The following is a 20,318-nucleotide window of genomic DNA, read 5'->3' on the forward strand; positions in this document are numbered from 1 at the left end:
CAACTCAGGAACTGACACTGTCCCTAACTATGCCCTGACACTACTCCCAACTCAGGCAATGACACTGTCCCTAACTAAGGCCCTGACATTACTCCCAACTCCGGCACTGAAACTTTTGCTATCTAAGGCCCTGAAATTACTCACAAATCATGCCCTGACACTGTTCCTAACTACCGGTCTCAGACTACTCCTAACTCAGAGCCTGACACTATTCCTGACACAGTCACTGACACTGTCCCTAACTAAGGCCCTGAGACGACTCCTAACTCAGGCCCTGACACTGTCAGTAACTTAGGCCCTGGCACTACACACAACTCAGGCACTGACGCTGGCCATAACTAAGGGTCTGACACTACTCCCAACTCAGACACTGACACTCTACCAAATTAAGGCCTTGACACTACTTTTAACTCAGGCCCTGACACTGTGCATAATAAAGACCCTGACACTAATCCCAACTCAGGCACTGACACTGTCCGTAACTAAGGCCCTGACTCTACGCCCATCTCAGCCACTGACACCATCTCAAACTATGGCCCTGACACTACTCCCAACTCAGGCACTGGTGCTGTCCCTTACTAAGGCACTGGCACTACTCTGAAATCAGTCACTGATGCTGTCCCTAACTGAGGCACTGACACTACTCCCAACTCAGACACTGACACTCTACCAAATTAAGGCCTTGACACTACTCTTAACTCACTCCCTGACACTGTCCATAATAAAGACCCTGACACTAATCCCAACTCAGGCACTGACACTGTCCGTAACTAAGGCCCTGACACTACTCCCAACCCAGGAACAGGCGCTGTCCCTAACTAAGGCACTGGCACTACTCCCAACTCAGGCACTGATGCTATCCCTAAATAAAGCCCTGACACTACTCCCAACTCAGGCACTGACACTGTCCCTAACTAAGACCCAGATACTACTCCCAACTCAGGCACTGACATTGTCCCTTATAAATGCCCTGACACTACTCCCACCTCAGGCACTGACACTGTCCCTAACTAAGGCCCTCACACTACACCTAACTCAGGCACTAACACTGTCCATAACTTAGGCCCTGACAGTAATCCTACCTCAGGCAGTGACACTCTCCCTAACTAAGTCCCTGAAACTACTCTAACCTCAGGCCCTGAAACTATCCGTAACACGGAACCTGACACTACTCCCAACTCAGGCACTGACACTGTCCCTAAATAAGGCTCTGACACTACACCCAACTCCAGCAGTGAAGCTGTCCCTAACTAAGGCCTTGACACTACTCCCGACTCAGGCACTGACACTGATCGTAACTAAAGCCCTGGCACTACTCCCAATTCAGATAATGACGCTGTCCCTAACTAAGACTCTGACACAACACCCAACTCAGGCACTGACACTCTCCCTAACTAAGGCCCTGACAATACTCCCAACTAAGCCACTGACACTGACCCTAACTACGGCCCTGACACTACTCCTTGCTCAGGCACTGACACTATCCCTTACTAATGTCCTGACACTACTCCCAACTCAGGCACTGACATTATTCCAAACAAAGTCCCTGACATTATTCCCAACATAGGCACTGAATATATCACTAAATATGCCCTGACAGTACTCCCAACTCAGGCACTGACGCCGTCCCTAAGTAACGCCCTGACACTACACCCAACTCAGGCGCTGAAGCTGTCCCTAACTAAGGCTCTGACACTACACCTAACTCAGGCACTGACGCTGTCCCTAAGTCAGGCCATAAAACTACTCACAACTCAGGCACTGACACTGCCCCTAACTAAGGCACAGACAATAGAACCAACTCAGGCGCTGACACTGTCCCTAACTAAGGCCCTGACACTAATCCCAACTCAGACCCTGACACTGTCCCAAACTAAGGCCCTGATACTATTCCTAACTCAGGCACTGACACTCTCCCTAACTAAGGCCTTGACACTACTTTTAACTTATGCCCTGACACTGTCCCTAACAAAGACCCTGACACTCTTCCCAACTCAGGCACTGACACTCTCCTTAACTAAAGCCTTGACACTACTCTTAACTCATGCCCTGACACTGTCCCTAAATAAGACCCTGACACTCTTCCCATCTCAGCCACTGACACTGTCCCTAAGGCCCTGACACTATTTCCAACTCAGGCACTGACATTGTCCCTAATTAGGGCGCTGACACTACCCCCAACTCAGGCACTAACACTGTCCCTAACTAAGGCCCTGTCACTACTCTCAACTCAGGCACTGACACTGTCCGTAACTAAGGCCCAGAAACTACTCCCAACCCAGGCACTAACACTTTCCCTAACTAAGGCCTTGACACTACTCTCAACTCAGGCACTAACACTGCCCTTACTAAGGACTTGACACTACTCTTAACTCAGGCCCTGACACAGTCCCTAACAAAGGCCCTGACACTACCTCCAACTCAGGCACTGACACTGTCCCTAACTAAGGCCCTGAAACTAATCACAACTCAGGCCCTGACACTTCCTAACTACCGGTCTCAGACTACTCCTATCTCAGGCCCTGACACTAATCCTAATACAGTCACTGACACTGTCCCTAACTAAGGCCCTGAGACTACTGCTTACTCAGGCCCTGACTGTTTCCATAACTTTGGTCCTGGCACTATTCCCAAGTCAGGCACTGACACTCTCCCTAACTAATGCCTTGACACTACACTTAACTCATGCCCTGACACTGTCCCTAAAAAAGGCGCTGACACTACTCACAACTCAGGCACTGACACTCTCCCTAATTAAGGCCCTGACATTATTGCCAACTCAGGCACTGACACTGTCTCTAACTAGGCCCTGGCACTACTCCCAACTCAGGCAATGACGCTGTCCCTATCTAACGGTCTGACACTACTCCCAACTCCAGACACTGACACTCTACCAAATTAAGGCCTTGACACTACTCTTAACTCAGGCCGTGACACTGTCTATAATAAAGACCCTGACACTAATCCCAACTAGGCACTGACACTGTCCTTAACTAAGGTCCTGACATTATTCCCAACCCAGGTACTGGCGCTGTCCCTAACTAAGGCACTGGCACTACTCCCAACTCAGGCACTGACACTGTCCCTAACTAAGGCCCTGACACTACTCTCAACTCAGGCACTAACACTGCCCTTACTAAGGACTTGACACTACTCTTAATTCAGGCCCTGACACAGTCCCTAACAAAGGCCCTGACACTACCTCCAACACAGGCAGTGACAGTGTCCCTAACTACGGCCCTCACACTACTCCCAACTCAGGCACTGACGCTGTCCCTAACTAAGGTCATAACACTTCTCCCAACTCAGGCACTGACACTGTCCCTAACTAAGGTCCAGACAATAGGACCAACACAGGCGCTGACACTGTCCCAAACTAAGGACCTCACACTACTCCTAACTCAGGCTCTGACACTGTCCCTAACTTAGGCCCTGACACTACTCCTTACTTAGGCACTGACATGCTCCCTAACAAAGGCCCTGAGACTTCTACCTCAGGCACTGACACTGTCCCTAACTAAGGCCCTGATACTACTCTGAAATCAGGCACTGACACTGTCCCAAAAGCCCTGACACTACTTCCAACTCAGGCACTGACATTGTCCCTACCTAAGGCCCTGACCCTATTTTCAACTCAGGCACTAACACTGTCACTTACTAATGCCCTGACACTACTGCCAACTCAGGAACTGACACTGTCCCTAACTATGCCCTGACACTACTCCCAACTCAGGCACTGACACTGTCCCTAACTAAGGCCCTGACATTATTCCCAACTCCAGCACTGACACTTTCGCTATCTAAAGCCCTGAAACTACTCACAACTCAGGCCCTGACACTGTTCCTAACTACCGGTCTCAGACTACTCCTAACTCAGGGCCTGACACTATTCCTAACACAGTCACTGACACTGTCCCTAACTAAGGCCCTGAGACTACTCCTAACTCAGCCCCTGACATAGTCCGTAACATAGGCCCTGGTACTACTCCCAACTGAGGCAAAGATGCTGTCCCTAACTAAGTGTCTGACACTACTCCCAACTCAGACACTGACACTGTCCCAAATTAAGGCCTTGACAATACTCTTAACTCAGGCCCTGACACAGTCCATAATAAAGACCCTGACACTAATCCCAACTCAGGCACTGACACTGTCCGTAACTAAGGCCCTGAAACTACTCCCATCTCAGCCACTACATCATCCCTAACCATGGCCCTGACACTATTCCCAAGTCAGGCATTGGTGCTGTCCCTAACTAAGGCCATAACACATTTCCCAACTCAGAAACTGACACTGTCCCTAAATAAGGCCCAGACAATAGAACCAACACAGGCACTGACAATGTCCCTAACTAAGGCCCTCACACTACTCATCACTCAGGCTCTGATACTGTCCCTAACTTAGACCCTGACACTATTCCATACTTAGGCACTGACATGCTCCCTAACTAAGGCCCTGAGACTACTTCTACCTCAAGCCCTGACACTGTCCCTAACTAAGGCCCTGACACTACTTCCACTTCAGGCACTGACATTGTCCCTACCTAAGGCCCTGACCCTATTCTCAACTCAGGCATTAACACTGTCACTTACTAATGCCCTTACACTACAGCCAACTCAGGCACTGACAGTGTCCCTAACTAGGCCCTGACACTATTCCCAACTCAGGCACTGACACTGTCCCTAACTAAGGCCCTGACATTACTCCCAACTCGGGCACTGACACTTTCGCTATCTAAGGCCCTGAAACTACTCACAACTCAGGCACTGACACTATTCCTAACACAGTCATTGACACTGTCCCTAACTAAGGCCCTGAGAATACTGCTTACTCAGGCCCTGACACTGTCCGTACCTTTGTCCCTGACAATACTCCCAAGTCAGGCACTGAGGCTGTCCCTAACTAAGGGTCTGACAATACTCCAAACTCAGGCACTGACACTCTACCAAATTAAGGTCTTGACACTACTTTTAACTTAGGCCCTGACACTGTCCATATTAACGACCCTGACACCAATCCCAACTCACACAGTGACACTCTACCTAATTAAGGCCCTGACACTACTCCCAACTCAGGCACTGACACTGTCCCTAACTAAGGCCGTGACACTACTCCTAACACAGGCCCTGACACTGTGCCTAAGTAACGCCCTGACAGTAGACCTAAATAATTCCTGACAGTCTCCCTAACTAAGACCTGGACACTACTCTTAATACAGGCACTGGCACTGTACCTAACTAAGGCGCTGACACTGCTCCTAACTCAGGCCCTGAAACTACTCCCTACTCAGGCACTGACACTGTCCCTAACTAAGGCCCTGACACTTCTCCCAACACAGGCGCTGACACAGTCCCTAACTAAAGCCCTGAAACTACTCCTCACTCAGACCCTGACACTGTCCCTAACTAAGGCCCTGACACTACTCCCAACTCAGGCACTGACACTTTCCATATCTAAGAGCTTGACATTACTCCTAACTCAAACACTGACAATGTCCCTATTTGAGGTCGTGACACTACTCCTAACTGAGGCACTAACACTGTCCCTAACTAAGACCCTGAGACTATTCGTCACTCAGATCCTGACACTGTCCCTAAATAAGGTCCTGACACTACACGTAATTCAGGCTCTGACACTGTCCCTAACTAAGTCCGTGACACTACTCCTTACTCAGGGAGTTACAGTGTCCCTAACTATGGCCCTGAGACTACTCCTACCTCAGACTCTGACACTGTCTCTAACTAAGGCCCTGATACTACTCCCATCTCAAGCACTGACACTCTCCCTAACTAAGGCCTTAACACTACTGTGAACACAGACACTGACACTGTCAATAACTAAGGCCCTGACACTACTCTCAACTCAGGCACTGACACTGTCCCTAACTAAGGCCCTGAGACAACTCCTCACTCAGACCCTGACAATGTCCTAACGAAGGTCCTGACACTACCCCTTATTCAGGCACTGACACTGTCCCTAACTAAGTCCCTCACACTACTCCTAACACAGGCACTATCACTAATACCAACTCTGGCAGTGACACTGTCCTTAACTAAGTCCGTGACACTACTCCTAACTCAGGGAGTTACAGTGTCCCTAACTATGGCCTTGAGACTACTCCTACCTCAGACCCTAACACTCTCCCTAACTAAGGCCCTGACACTACTCCCTCCTCAGGCACTGACACTTTCCGTAACTAAAACCCTGACACTTTTCCTAACTCAAGCACTGACACTGTCCCTAACTAAGGCCGTGACAGTACTCCTAACTCAGGTACTGACACTGTGCGTAACAAAGGGATGACACTACTCGTAACTCAGGCAATGACACTGTCCCTAACTAAGTCCCAGAGACTACTCATCACACAGACCCTGACACTGTCCCTAACTAAGGCCCTAACACTACTCCCAACTCAGGCACTTACACTTTCTGTAACTAAGACCCTGACACTACTCCAAACTCAGGCACTGACATTCTCCCTAACTAAGGCCTTGACACTACTCTTAACACAGGCACTGACACTGTCCATAACAAAGGCCCCGACTCTACTCCTAACTCTGGCACTGACTCTGTCCCTAACTATGTCCTCACACTACTCCTAACTCAGACCCAAACAGTACTCCTAACTCAGGCACTGACACTGACCCTAACTAAGGCCGTGACACTACTCCTAACGCAAGCCCTGACACTGTCCCTAACTAAGGCCCTCACACTACTCCCAACACAGGCAATGGCACTGTACATAACACAGGATCAGACACTACTTCTAACTTATGGACTGACACTGTCTGTAACAAAGGCCGTGACACTACTCCTAACTCAGGCCCTGACACTGTCCCTAACTAAGGCCCTTACACTACTCCTTTCTCAGGCACTGACACATTTTCCCTCCAGGATCACTGAGTACCTCCAGACCCCTGTGGGCCTGCTGAGCAACATCAAGGCTCATAGGTCCCTGGGAGGCCCTCTTTGTATGCCGAGTGATGAGCAACACTCTGCACGTTCCTTCAGGAGAGCTACATTTCGAGAGCACTCGAACAGCATCAGGACCACAGTTCTAGCCAGTCCAACGTGCCCTGGAAGTCTTCGTCATGGCCCTCGTCTGAGCTGCCATGAGAAAGCACGCTGCTTAGAATTCTTCGAGGACCTCGTACCTGAAGTCTCTCTACTCAGGGAGAAAGTCAGCATCCTATCATGCTGTGTTACTCACGGGACACTGAACGTGAGGACTCACCTCAAGGTAAGGCCCTGAATTGCCATGCAGAAGCAGAGGCATGCAGCAGTTTCCATGAGGCTGTAGTCTCTGCTCTGCAGCATTTTAATGCCAGTATGCTTTTCAGGACACCTAGGAGCCTCACGTGGGCACCCTATTCCCTGCAAGAACACTGAGTACCCCCAGGCTGCACTGGGCCTGCAAAGCAACATCCAGGCCCGTAGCCCTTCGGACTCACTCTGTGTAGGGCGAGTGTAGGGCAACACAGTGCACTCTTTCTTGGGACATCTTGATTTCCCCAGCACTCCCACAGGTTCATGAATACCTTTCTAGCGAGTTCCAACATGCCATGGAAGTTGCACTCATTCCCTAGTCTGAGCTGCACTGAGAAAAAGCCTCGGCTTCGCATTCCATCTAGGACCTCCTACCTGCAGTCACACTGCCTCAAGGAGAAAGTCGGCTTGCGTTCCTATTGTCACTAAAACACACTTCTTCCTGTAGCACTGCAGGCTTTTGAAGAGGCACAGGCCCAGAGGCCTAGCTAGGGCATTCCTTGGTTGAGGCAATTCACTAGATGCAGAACACCCTGCCTCGAGAAGTTGATTCAGGGAAGGATTCAGTGTGTACTCTGTGTCTCTTTTGACTTGTTAGAAACCACAGGGATGTATGCTACGTGTGCCTATGGAAATGGGGGCGTGATGGTACTAGCCTTGCTTTTCCATTTGGAAAGCTCCATTCATGCTGCCTTGAAGCTCCCTGAAATGCTCTGCTGTTGACAGGCCTCTGGCCACTGTAGGCATGGGTCTGGGAGAAAATGAGTTTTCTCTCGCTACACAGGGTGCTTCCATGCCCGGGGTGGGGCTCATCCTGCCATGCACTTGAGCTAAAGGGAAACTCATCGTGAATAATTTCCTAGAGGAAAGGCCCTGGTAACAATGTAGAAAGGGAGGCATGCAGCTGTTTCCTTGTGGTCCTAGACGCTGTTCCACTTTATTTTAAAGGAAGTACCCTTTTCAGGACTCCTTGGCCCCTCGGGTGTGCATCATTCTCCCACCAAGATCACTGAGTGCCTCCAGTCCCCTGTGGGCCTGCCGAACAACATTGAGGCCCATAGGTCCCTCGGTGGCCCTCTGTGTCTGCCGATTGTTGGGCAACACACTGCACATTACTTCAGGAGAGATACATTTCCAGAGCACTCGAATAGCATCAGGATCACATTTCTAGCCAGTCCAACGTGCCCTGAAAGTCTTCCTCATAGCCCTCGTCTAAGCTGCCGTGAGAAAACACTCTGCTTAGAATTCTTCGTGGACCTCGTACCTGAAGTCACTCTACTCAAGGAGAAAGTCAGCATCCTACCATGCTGTGTCACTCACGGGACACTCAACGTGAGGACTTGCCTCGAGGTAAGGCCCTGAATTGCCACGAAGAAGCGGAGGCGTGCAGCAGTTTCCATGAGGCCGTATTCACTGCTCTGCAGTATTTTAAAGCCAGTACGCTTTTCAGGACACCTAGGAGCTTCGCGTGGGCACTGTATTCCATGCAAGAACACTGAGTATCCCCAGGCTCCCCTGGGCCTTCTAAGCAACATCCAGGCCTGTAGTCCTTCGGAGTTACTCTGTGTATGCCGAGTGTCGGGCAACATACTACACACTTTCTTGGGACTGCTTGATGTTTCCACCACTCCCACAGGTTCACGAACCTGGGGGGTAGAAGTAGTAGTGTCTGTGGTAGTAGTAGGAGCGCTCGTGGTGGTGGTAAGAGTCGTAGTTTCTGTGGTAGAAGTACTTGTGTTTGTGGTGGTGGTAGGAATAGTAGTTTCTGTGGTAGAAGTAGGAGCGCTTGTGGTGGTGGTAGGAGTAGTAGTGTCTGTGGCAGAAGTAGGAGTGCTGGTGGTAGTGGTCGGAGTTGAACGGTCTGTGGTAGAATTAGGAGCACTCTTGGTGATGGTAGGTGTAGTAGTGTCTGTGGTAGAAGTAGTTGCACTCGTGATGGTGGTAGGAGTAGTAGTGTCTGTGGTAGAAGTAGTGGTGATGGTCGTGGTGTTAGGAGTAGCAGGTTCTGTGGTAGAAGTAGGAGTGCTCCTGGTGGTGGTAGGAGTAGTAGTGTCTGTGGTAGAAATAGGAGCACTAGTGGTGGTGGTAGTAATTGCACGGTATTTGGTAGAAGTAGGAGGGCTCGTGGTGGTGATAGGAGTTGCAGCGTCTATGGTAAAAGTAGTTGCGCTCGTGGTGGTAGTAGGAGTAGTAGTGTCTGTTGTAGAAGTAGTTGCACTCCTGGTGGGTGTAGGAGTACTAGTGTCTGTGGTAGAATTAGGAGCGCTAGAGGTGGTGGTAGGTTTTGCATGGTCTGTGGAAGAAGTAGGAGAGCTCATGGTGGTGATAGGTGTAGTAGTGTCTGTGGTAGAAGTACTTGCACTAGAGATACGGGTAGGAGTAGTATTGTCTGTGGTAGAAGTAGGAGCGCTCGTGGTTGTGGTAGGAGTAATAGTTTCTAGGGTAGAAGTACTAGCGCTCGTGTTGTTGGTAGGAGTAGTATTATCTGTGGTTGAAGTAGGAGCGCTCGTATTGTTGGTAGGAGTAGTAGTGTTTGTGATAGAATTAAGAGAGCTCGTGGTGGTGGTGGGACTGGTCACTTCTGGGGTAGAAGTAGGAGCGCTCCTGGTGGTGGTAGGAGTAGTAGTGTCTGTGGTAGAAGTAGGAGTGCTCGTGGTGGTGGTAGGAGTAATAGTGTCTGTGATAGAAGTAGGAGCCCTCGTGGTGGTGGTAGGAGTAGTTCTGTCTCTGGTAGAAGTAGGAAAGCCAGTGCTGTTGGTAGGTGTTGCATGGACTGTGGTAGAAGTAGGAGCGCTCGTGGTGGTGGTAGGTGTACTAGTGTCTGTGGTAAAAGTAGTTGCACTCGTGGTTGTGGTAGTAGTAGTAGTTTCTGTGGTAGAAGTAGGAGAGCTCGTGATAGTGGTAGCAGTAGTAGTGTTTGTGGCAGAAGTAGTTGCAATCGCCATGGTGGTACGAATTGTCGTGTCTGTGGTAGGAGTAGGAGCGCTCATGCTGGTGGTAGGAGTAGTCGTGTCTGTGGTAGGAGTCATTGTGCTCGTGGTGGTGGTAGGAGTAGTAGAGTATGTGGTAGAAGTAGGAGTGCTCGTGGTCATGGTAGGAGTAGCAGGTTCCATGGTTGAAGTACGAGCACTCGTGGTGGTGGTAGTAGTAGTTTCTGAGGTAGAAGTACTTCAGCTTATGGTGGTGGTAGCAGTAGTAATGTCTGTGTTACAAGTAGTTGCACTCCTGGTGGTGGTAGGGGTACTAGTTTCTGTGGTAAAAAGAGAAGCGCTCGTGGTGGTGGTAGGAGTAGTAGTGTCTGTGGTAGAAGTAGGAGAGTATGTGGTGGTGGTAGGAGTAGTAGTGTCTTTGGTAGAAATAGGAGAGCTCATGGCGGTGGTAGGAGTAGTAGTTTCTGTGTTAGAAGTATTGCACTCATGGTGGTGGTAGTAGTAGTAGTTTCTGTGGTAGAAGTAGCAGCGCTCATGATAATGGTAGGAGTAGTAGTGTCTTTGGTAGAAGTAGGAGAGCTCGTGGTGGTGATAGGAGTAGTATTGTCTTTGGTAGATGTAGGAGTGCTAGTGGTAATGGGAGGTGTTGCACGGTCTGTGGTAGAAGTAGGAGAGCTCGTGGTGGTGATAGGAGTAGTATTGTCTTTGGTAGATGTAGGAGTGCTAGTGGTAATGGGAGGTGTTGCACGGTCTGTGGTAGAAGTAGGAGGGCTCGTGGTGGTGATAGGAGTAATAGTGTTTGTGGTAAAAGTAGTGGCGCATGTGGTGGTGGTAGGAGTAGTGGTGTCTTTGGTAGAAGTAGGAGAGCTCATTGTGGTGGTAGGAGTAGTAGTTTCTGTGTTAGAAATACTTGCACTCATGGTGGTGGTAGTAGTAGTAGTTTCTGTGGTAGAAGTAATAGCGCTCGTGATAGTGGTAGGAGTAGTCGTGTCTGTGGTAGAAGTAGTTGCACTCGTGGTGGTGGTATGAGTAGTATTTTCTGTGGTAGAAGTAGGAGCGCTCGTGATGGTGGTAGGACTCTTTGTTTCTGTGGTAGAAGTAGGAGTGCTCGTGGAGGTGGTAGGAGTAGCAGGGTTAGTGGTAGAAGTAGTGGCGCTCGTGGTGGTGGTAGGCGTAGTAGTGTCTGTGGTTAAAGTAGGAGCGCTAGTGGTGGTGGTAGGAGTACTAGTGTCTGTGGTAGAAGTAGTTCTGCTCGTGGTGGTGGTTTGAGTAGTATTGTCTGTGGTAGAAGTAGGAGGGCTAGCAGTGGTGGTAGGAGGAGCCGGTTTTGTGATAGAAGTAGGAACGCTCAAGGTAGTGGTAGGATTATTAGTGGCTGTGGTAGAAGTAGGAGCACGAGTGGTGGTGGTAGGTGTTGCACGGTTTGTGGTAGAAGTAGGAGCGCTCATGGTGTTGCTAGGAGTAGTAGTGTTTGTGTTTGAAGTAGTTGCGCTCGTGGTGGTGGTAGTAGTAGTAGTTTCTGGGGTAGAAGTAGGAACGCTCGTGATAGTGGTAGGAGTAGTAGTCTGTGGTAGAAATACTTGCACTCGTGCTGGTAATAGGAGTAGTAGTGTCTCTGGTACAAGTAGGAGCACTCGTGGTGGTAGTGGGAGTAGATGTGTCTGTGGTCGAAGTAGGAGCGCTTGTGGTGGTGGAAGGATTAGTAGTGTCTCTGTTAGAAATAGTTTCGCTCGTGGTGGCGGTATGAGTAATAGTTTCTGTGGTAGAAGTAGGAGCGCTCGTGGTGGTGGTAAGAGTAGTAGTGTCTGTGGTAGAAGTAGGAGCGCTCGTGGTGTTGGTATGTGGAGCAGGGTCTGTGGTAGAAGTAGGAGCGCTCGTGGTTGTGGTAGGTGTAGTATGGTCTGTGGTAGAAAGAGGAGCGCTACTGGTGGTGGTGGGAGTACTAGTGTCTGTGGTAGAAGTAGGTGTGCGTGTAGGGGTGGTAGGAGTAGTAGTGTCTGTGGTAGAAGTAGGAGCACTCGTAGTGGTGGAGGGAGTAGTGGTTTCTGTTGTAGAAGTAGGAGGGCTCGTGGTGGTGGTCGAAGTAGTACTTTCTGTGGTAGAAATAGGAGTGCTCCTGGTGGTGGTAGGAGTAGCAGGGTCTGTGGTATAAGTAGGAGCTCTCGTGGTGGTGGTAGGAATAGCATGCTTTGTGGTACAAGTGGTTGCACTCGTACTGGTGGTGGGAGTAGCAGGTTTTTTGGTAGAAGTAGTATCGCCTCTGGTGGTGGTAGGAGTTGCATGTTCTGTGGTAGAAGTAGGAGCGCTCATTGTATTGGTAGGGGAGTAGTTTCTTTGGTAGAAATAGGAGCACTCGTTTTGTTGGTAGGAGTAGTAGTGTCTGTGGTAGAAGTAGGAGCACTCGTGGTGTTGGTATGTGGAGCAGGGTCTGTGGTAGAAGTAGTTGCGCTCGTGGTGGTGGTAGGAGTGTCAGGTTCTCTGGTAGAAGTAGGAGCCCTTGTGGTGCTGGTAGGAGTTGCACGGTCTGTGGTAGAAGTTGGAGCGATCCTGGTGGTAGTAGGAGTAGCAGGTTCTGTGGTAGAATTTGGAACGCTCGTGTTGGTGGTAGGCGTAGTAGTGTCTGTGGTTGAAGTAGGAGCGCTCATGTTGGTGGTAGTAGTAGTTTCTGGGGTAGAAGTACTTGAGTTCCTGGTGGTGGTAGGAGTAGTAGTGTCTGCAGAAGAAGTAGGAGAGCTCGAGGTGGGGGTTGGAGTAGTAGTGTCTGTGGTACAAATAGGAGTGCTCGTGGTGGTGGTAGGAGTAGTAGTGTGTATGTTCGAAGTAGTTGCGCTCTTTGTGGTGGTAGGCGTAGTAGTGTCTGTGGTTGAAGTAGGAGCGCTCGTGGTGGTGGTAAGAGTAGTAGTGTCTATGGTTGAAGTAGTTGCGCTCGTTGTGGTGGTAGGAGTAGTAGTGTCTGTGGTAGAAGTAGGAGCACTATAGGTGGTGGTAGTAGTTGCATGGGCTGTGGTAGAGGTAGGAAGGCTCGTGGTGTGATAGGATTAGTACTGTCTGTGGTAGAAGTAGTTGTGCTGGTGGTTGTGTTAGGAGTAGCAGATTCTGTGCTACATTAGGCATGCTCATGGTGGTGGTAGGTGTATTAGTGTCTGTGATAGAAATAGGAGCATTAGTGGTGTTGGTAGGAGTATTGGTGTCTGTGGTAGAAGTAGGAGCACTCGTGGTTGTGGGAGGTGTAGTATTGTCTATGGTAGAAAGAGGAGCGCTACTGGTGGTGGTAGGAGAACTAGTGTCTGTGGTAGAAGTAGGTGCGCATGTAGTGGTGGTAGGAGTAGTAGTGTCTGTGGTAGAAGTAGGAGCACTCGTGGTGGTGGAGGGAGTAGTACTGTCTGTGGTAGAAGTAGGAGCACTCGTGGTGGTGGTGGTAGCAGTGGTTTCTGTTGTAGAAGTAGGAGGGCTCGTGGTGGTGGTCGAAGTAGTACTTTCTGTGGTAGAAGTAGGAGCACTCCTGGTGGTGGTAGGAGTAGCAGGGTCTGTGGTATAAGTAGGTGCTCTCGTGGTGGTGGTAAGTGTAGCAGGTTTTGTGGTACAAATGGTTGCACTCGTGTTGGTGGTAAGAGTAGCAGGTTCTGTGGTAAATGTGGGAGCGCTCGTGGTTATGGTAGGAGTTTCTTGGTCTGTGGTAGCAGTTGGATCGCTCGTGGTGGTGGTAGTAATAGCAGGGACTGTGGTAGAAGTAGGTGCTCTCGTGGTGGTGGTAGGAGTAGCAGGTTTTGTGGTAGAAATAGGTCCACTTGTGGTGGTGGTTGTAGTAGTTTCTGGGGTAGAAGTAGGGGCTCTCGTTGTGGCGGTAGGAGTAGTATTTTCTGTGGAAAAAGTAGGAGCGCTCATGGTTGTGGTAGGAGTAGTAGTGTCTCTGGTAGAATTAGTTGTGCTCATGGTGGTGGTAGGAGTAGTAATTTCTGTGGTAGAAGTAGGAGCACTCTTGGTGTTGGTAGGAGTAGTAGTTTCTGTGGTAGAAGTAGGAGCGCTAGTCCTGCTGGTTGTAGTTGCACGGTCTCTAGTAGAAGTAGGAGGTCTCGAGGTGGTGATAGCAGTAGTAGTGTCTGTGGTAGAAGTATTTGTGCTCGTGGTGATGGTAGGAGTAGTAGTGTCTGTGGTAGAAGTAGAAGCACTCTTAGTGGTGGAAGGAGTAGTAGATTCTGTGGTAGAAATACTTGTGCTCGTGGTGGTGGTAGGAGTAATAGTGTCTGTGGTAGAAGTAGGAGTGCTTGTTGTGGGGGTAGGAGTAGTAGTTTCTGTGGTAGAAGTAGCAGCACTCCTGGTGCTGGTAGGAGTAGTAGTTTCTGTGGTAGAATTAGGAGAGCTCGTGGTGGTGGTAAGAGTAGCAGGGCCTGTGGTAAAAGTAGGTGCTCTCGTGGTGGTGGTAAGAGTAGTAGGGTCTGTGGTAAAAGTAGTTGCAATCGTGGTGGTGGTAGGAGTAACAGATTCTGTGGTAGAAGTAGGAGCACTCATGTTGGTGGTAGGAGTAGCACGGTCTGTGGTAGAAGTAGGATCACTCGTGGTCGTGGTAGGTGTAGTAGTGTCTGTGGTAGAAGTAGGAACTCTCGTGTTGCTGGTAGGAGTAGTAACGTCTGTGTTAGAAGTAGGAGCACTCATGGTGGTGCTTGGAGTAGTAGTGTCTGTGGAAAAAGTAGGAGCATTCGTGGTGCTCTTAGGAGTAGTAGTGTCTGTGGTAGATGTAGTTGCGCTCATGGTGGTGGTAGGGGTAGTAGTTTCTGTGGTAGAAGTAGGAGTGCTCGTGGTGGTGGTAGGAGTAGCAGGTATTGTGATAGAAGTAGGGGCGCTCATGCTTGTTGTGGTAGAAGTAGTTTCTGGTGTAGAAGTAGGAGCTCTCGTTGGGGTGGTAGGTGTAGTAGTGTCTGTGGTAGAAGCAGTGGTGCTCGTGGGGGTGGTAGGAATAGTAATGTCTTTTGTAGAAGTATGAGCACTCGTGGTGGTGGCAGGAATAGTAGTGTCTGTGGTAGAAGTAGGAGTGCTCATGGTGGTGTTAGGAGTAGTAGTGTCTGTGGTAGAAGTAGTTGCACTCGTGGTGGTGGTAGGAGTAGTACTTTCTGCCGTAGAAGAACGAGCACTCTTGGTGGTGTTAGGAGTAGTAGTGTCTGTGGTAGAAGCAGTAGTGCTCACGGTTGTGGTAGGTGTAGTATTGTCTGTGGTAGAAATAGGAGCGCTAGTGGTAGTGGTAGGAATAGTAGTTGCTGTGGTAGAAGTAGTTGCGCTCGTGGTGGAGGTAAGAGTAATATTGTCTGTGGTAGAAGTAGGAGCGCTCATAGTGGTGGTAGGGTGGTAGTTTCTTTGATAGAAGTAGGAGCACTCGTTGTGTTTGTAGGAGTAGTAGTGTCTGTGGTAGAAGTAGGAGCACTCATGATAGTGGCAAGGGTAGTAGTGTCTGTGGTAGAAATACTTGTGCTAGTGGTGGCGGTAGGAGTAATTGTGTCTGTGGTAGACGTAGTTGCACTCATGGTGGTGGTAGGAGTAGTAGTGTCTGTGGTAGAAGTAGTTGCGCTCGTGGTGGCGGTAGAAGTAGTAGTTTCTGTGGTAGTTGTAGGAGCTTTCCTGGTGGTGGTAGGGGTAGTAGTTTCTGTAGTAGAAGTAAGAGCGCTCGTGGTTCTGGTGGGAGAAGTAGTTACTGTGGTAGAAGTAGGAGTGCTCGTGGTGGTGGTAGGAGTTGCAAGGCCTGTGGTAGAAGTAGGTGGTCTCGTGGTGGTTGAAGGTGTAGCAAGGTCTGTGTTAGAAGTCGTTTCTCTCCAGGTGGTGGTAGGAGTAGCATGTTCTGTGTTAGAAGTAGGAGCGCTCGTTGTGGTGGTAGGAGTTGCACAGTCTTTGGTACAAGTAATAGTGCTCGTGGTGGTGGTAGTAATAGTTTCTTTGGTATAAGTAGGAGAGCTAGTGGTGATGGTTGGACTAGTAGTTTCTTTGGTAGATGTAGGAGCACTCGTGGTGGTGGAAGGAGTTCTACTGTCTGTGGTAGAAGTAGGAGCGCTCGTGGTGTTGTTGATTGTAGTAGTGTCTGTGCTAGAAGGAGGAGCGCTTGTCTAGGTGGTAAGAGTAGTAGTGTCTGTGGTAGAATTAGTATCGCTCATTGTGGTGGTAGGAGTGGCATGTTCTGTGGTAGAAGTAGGAACGCTCATGGTTGTGGTAGTGTAGTAGTTTCTTTGATAGAAGTAGGAGCGCTCGTTGTGTTGGTAGGAGTAGTAATTTCTGTGGTAGAACTAGGAGTGCTCGTGGTGGTGGTAGGAGTAGTAGCGTCTGTGGTAGAAGTAGTTGTGCTCGTGGTGGTGGTAGGAGTAGTAGTTCCTGTGGTAGAAATAGGAGCACTCTTGGTGGTGTTAGGAGTAGTAGTGTCTGTGGTAGATGTAGTTGCACTCGTGGTGGTGTTAGGAGTAGTAGTGTCTGTGGTAGAAGTAGGAGTGCTCATGGTGGTGGTAGGGGTCGCATGGTCTGTGGTACAAGTAGGTGCTCTCGTGGTGGTGGTAGGACTAGTAGTGTCTGTGGTAGAAGTAGTGGAGCTCGTGGGGGTGGTAGGAGTAGTAATGTCTTTCATAGAAGTATGGGCGCTCATGGTGGTGCAAGAGAAGTAGTGTCTTTGGTAGAAGAGGGAGCGCTCCTGGTGGTGTTAGGAGTAGTAGTGTCTGTGGTAGAAGTAGTTGTGCTCTTGGTTGTGGTAGGTGTAGTAGTTTCTGCCGTAGAAGTAGGAGCGCTCGTGGTGGTGTTAGGAGTAGTAAATTCTGTGGTAGAAGTAGTTGTACTCCTGGTTGTGGTAGCAGTAGCAGATATTATGGTAGAAGTAGGATGTTCGTGGATGTGGTAGGAGTAGTAGTGTCTGTGTTAGAAGTAGGAGCGCTAGTCCTGCTGATAGTAGTTGCACGGTCTCTGGTAGAAGTAGGAGGGCTCATGGTGGTGATAGCAGTAGTAGTGTCTGTGGTAGAAGTAGCTGTGCTCGTGGTGGGTGTAGGAGTAGTAGTGTCTGTGGTTGAAGTAGGAGCGCTCATGTTGGTGGTAGGAGTAGTCGTGTCTGTGGTAGAAGTCATTGTGCTCGTGGTGGTAGTAGGAGTAGTAGAGTCTGTGGTAGAAGTAGGAGTGCTCGTGGTCGTGGTAGGAGTAGCAGGTTCTGTGGTTGAAGTATGAGCGCTCGTGGTGGTGGTAGTAGTAGTTTCTAAGGTAGAAGTACTTCAGCTCATGGTGGTGGTAGAAGTAGTAATCTCTGTGTTACAAGTAGTTGCACTCCTGGTGGTGGTAGGGTACTAGTTTCTGTAGTAAAGAGAGGAGCGCTCGTGGTGGTGGTAGGAGTAGTAGTGTCTGTGGTAGAAGTAGAAGAGTATGTGGTGGTGGTAGGAGTAGTAGTGTCTTTGGTAGAAATAGGAGAGCTCATGGCGGTGGTAGGAGTAGTAGTTTCTGTGTTAGAAGTATGAGCGCCCATGGTGGTGTTAGGAGTAGTAGTTTCTGTGGTAGAAGTAGCAGCGCTCATGATAATGGTAGGAGTAGTAGTGTCTTTGATAGAAGTAGGAGAGCTCGTGGTGGTGATAGGAGTAATATTGTCTTTGGTAGATGTAGGAGCGCTAGTGGTAATGGGAGGTGTTGCACGGTCTGTGATAGAAGTAGGAGGGCTCGTGGTGGTGATAGATGTAATAGTGTTTGTGGCAAAAGTAGTGGCGCATGTGGTGGTGGTAGGAGTAGTAGTGTCTGTGGTAGAAGTAGGTGCACTCGTGGTGGTGGTAGGAGTAGTTGTGTCTTTGGAAGAAGTAGGAGAGCTCATTGTGGTGGTAGGAGTAGTAGTTTCTGTGTTAGAAATACTTGCACTCGTGGTGGTGGTAGTAGTAGTAATTTCTGTGGTAGAAGTAATAGCGCTCGTGATAGTGGTAGGAGTTGTAGTGTCTGTGGTAGAAGTAGTTGCACTCGTGGTGGTGGTATGAGTAGTATTTTCTGTGGTAGAAGTAGGAGTGCTCGTGGTCGTGGTAGGAGTAGCAGGTTCTGTGGTTGAAGTATGAGCGCTCGTGGTGGTGGTAGTAGTAGTTTCTAAGGTAGAAGTACTTCAGCTCATGGTGGTGGTAGAAGTAGTAATCTCTGTGTTACAAGTAGTTGCACTCCTGGTGGTGGTAGGGTACTAGTTTCTGTAGTAAAGAGAGGAGCGCTCGTGGTGGTGGTAGGAGTAGTAGTGTCTGTGGTAGAAGTAGAAGAGTATGTGGTGGTGGTAGGAGTAGTAGTGTCTTTGGTAGAAATAGGAGAGCTCATGGCGGTGGTAGGAGTAGTAGTTTCTGTGTTAGAAGTATGAGCGCCCATGGTGGTGTTAGGAGTAGTAGTTTCTGTGGTAGAAGTAGCAGCGCTCATGATAATGGTAGGAGTAGTAGTGTCTTTGATAGAAGTAGGAGAGCTCGTGGTGGTGATAGGAGTAATATTGTCTTTGGTAGATGTAGGAGAGCTAGTGGTAATGGGAGGTGTTGCACGGTCTGTGATAGAAGTAGGAGGGCTCGTGGTGGTGATAGGTGTAATAGTGTTTGTGGTAAAAGTAGTGGCGCATGTGGTGGTGGTAGGAGTAGTAGTGTCTGTGGTAGAAGTAGGTGCACTCGTGGTGGTGGTAGGAGTAGTTGTGTCTTTGGAAGAAGTAGGAGAGCTCATTGTGGTGGTAGGAGTAGTAGTTTCTGTGTTAGAAATACTTGCACTCGTGGTGGTGGTAGTAGTAGTAATTTCTGTGGTAGAAGTAATAGCGCTCGTGATAGTGGTAGGAGTTGTAGTGTCTGTGGTAGAAGTAGTTGCACTCATGGTGGTGGTAGAAATAGTAGTTTCTGTGGTAGAATTAGGTGCGCTGGTGCTGGTGGTAAGTGTAGTCATGTCTGTGGTAGAAGTTTTGCACTCGTGGTGGTGGTATAAGTAGTACTTTTTGTGGTAGAAGTAGGAGTGCTCGTGATGGTGGTAGGACTCTCTGTTTCTGTGGTAGAAGTAGGAGCGCTCGTGGAGGTGGTAGGAGTAGCAGGGTCAGTGGTAGAAGTAGTTGCGCTCGTGGTGGTGTTAAGCGTAGTAGTGTCTGTGGTTGAAGTAGGAGTGCTAGTGGTGGTGGTAGGAGTACTAGTGTCTGTGGTAGAAGTAGTTCTGCTCGTGGTGGTGGTTTGAGTAGTATTGTCTGTGGTAGAAGTAGGAGGGCTAGCAGTGGTGCTAGGTGGAGCTGGTTTTGTTATAGAAGTAGGAACGCTCAAGGTATTGGTAGGATTATTAGTGGCTATGGTGGAAGTAGGAGCGCTAGTGGTGGTGGTAGATGTTGCACGGTCTGTGGTAGAAGTAGGAGCACTCATGGTGTTGGTAGGAGTAGTAGTGTTTGTGTTTGAAGTAGTTGCGCTCGTGGTGGTGGTAGTAGTAGTAGTTTCTGGGGTAGAAGTAGGAACGCTCGTGATAGTGGTAGGAGTAGTAGTTTGTGGTAGAAGTACTTGGACTCGTGGTGGCAATAGGAGCAGTAGTGTCTCTGGTACAAGTAGGAGCGCTCGTGGTGGTAGTGGGAGTAGTAGAGTCTGTGGTAGAAGTAGGAGCAATTGTGGTGGTGGCAGGAGTAGTAGTGTCTGTGGTAGAAATAGGAGCGCTCGTGCTGGTGGTAGGAGTAGTAGTGTCTATGGTCGAAGTAGTTGCACTCGTTGTGGTGGTAAGAGTAGTACTGTCTGTGGTAGAAGTAGGAGCGCTATTGGTGGTGGTAGTAGTTGCACGGGCTGTGGTAGACGTAGGAAGGCTCGTGGTGTGATAGGATTAGTACTGTCTGTGGTAGAAGTAGTTGTGCTGGTGGTTGTGTTAGGAGTAGCAGATTCTGTGGTATATTAGGCGCGCTCATGGTGGTGCTAGGTGTATTAGTGTCTGTGGTAGAAATAGGAGCGTTAGTGGTGTTGGTAGGAGTATTGGTGTCTGTGGTAGAAGTAGGAGCGCTCGTGGTTGTGGTAGGTGTAGTATGGTCTGTGGTAGAAAGAGGAGCGCTACTGGTGGTGGTAGGAGTACTAGTGTCTGTGGTAGAAGTAGGTGCGCATGTAGTGGTGGTGGGAGTAGTACTGTCTGTGGTAGAAGTAGGAGCGCTCGTGGTCGTGGTGGTAGTAG

General features: G+C 49.3%; 1 long non-coding RNA gene across 1 annotated transcript; it reads right to left on the bottom strand.

Annotated features, from left to right (window-relative positions):
• Positions 1–4,280: 4,280 nt before the first annotated feature.
• LOC309631593 lies at positions 4,281–7,292 on the bottom strand. The gene is made up of 3 exons (XR_014246394.1): positions 6,102–7,292; positions 5,709–5,837; positions 4,281–5,323 (listed from the first exon to the last, which is right to left on the bottom strand). It is a non-coding gene; the product is annotated as an uncharacterized lncRNA (long non-coding RNA).
• Positions 7,293–20,318: the final 13,026 nt, after the last annotated feature.

The sequence above is a fragment of the Balaenoptera borealis genome (genome assembly GCF_965194805.1).
Source record: "Balaenoptera borealis genome assembly, chromosome: 7".
Taxonomy (NCBI): Eukaryota; Metazoa; Chordata; class Mammalia; order Artiodactyla; family Balaenopteridae; genus Balaenoptera; species Balaenoptera borealis.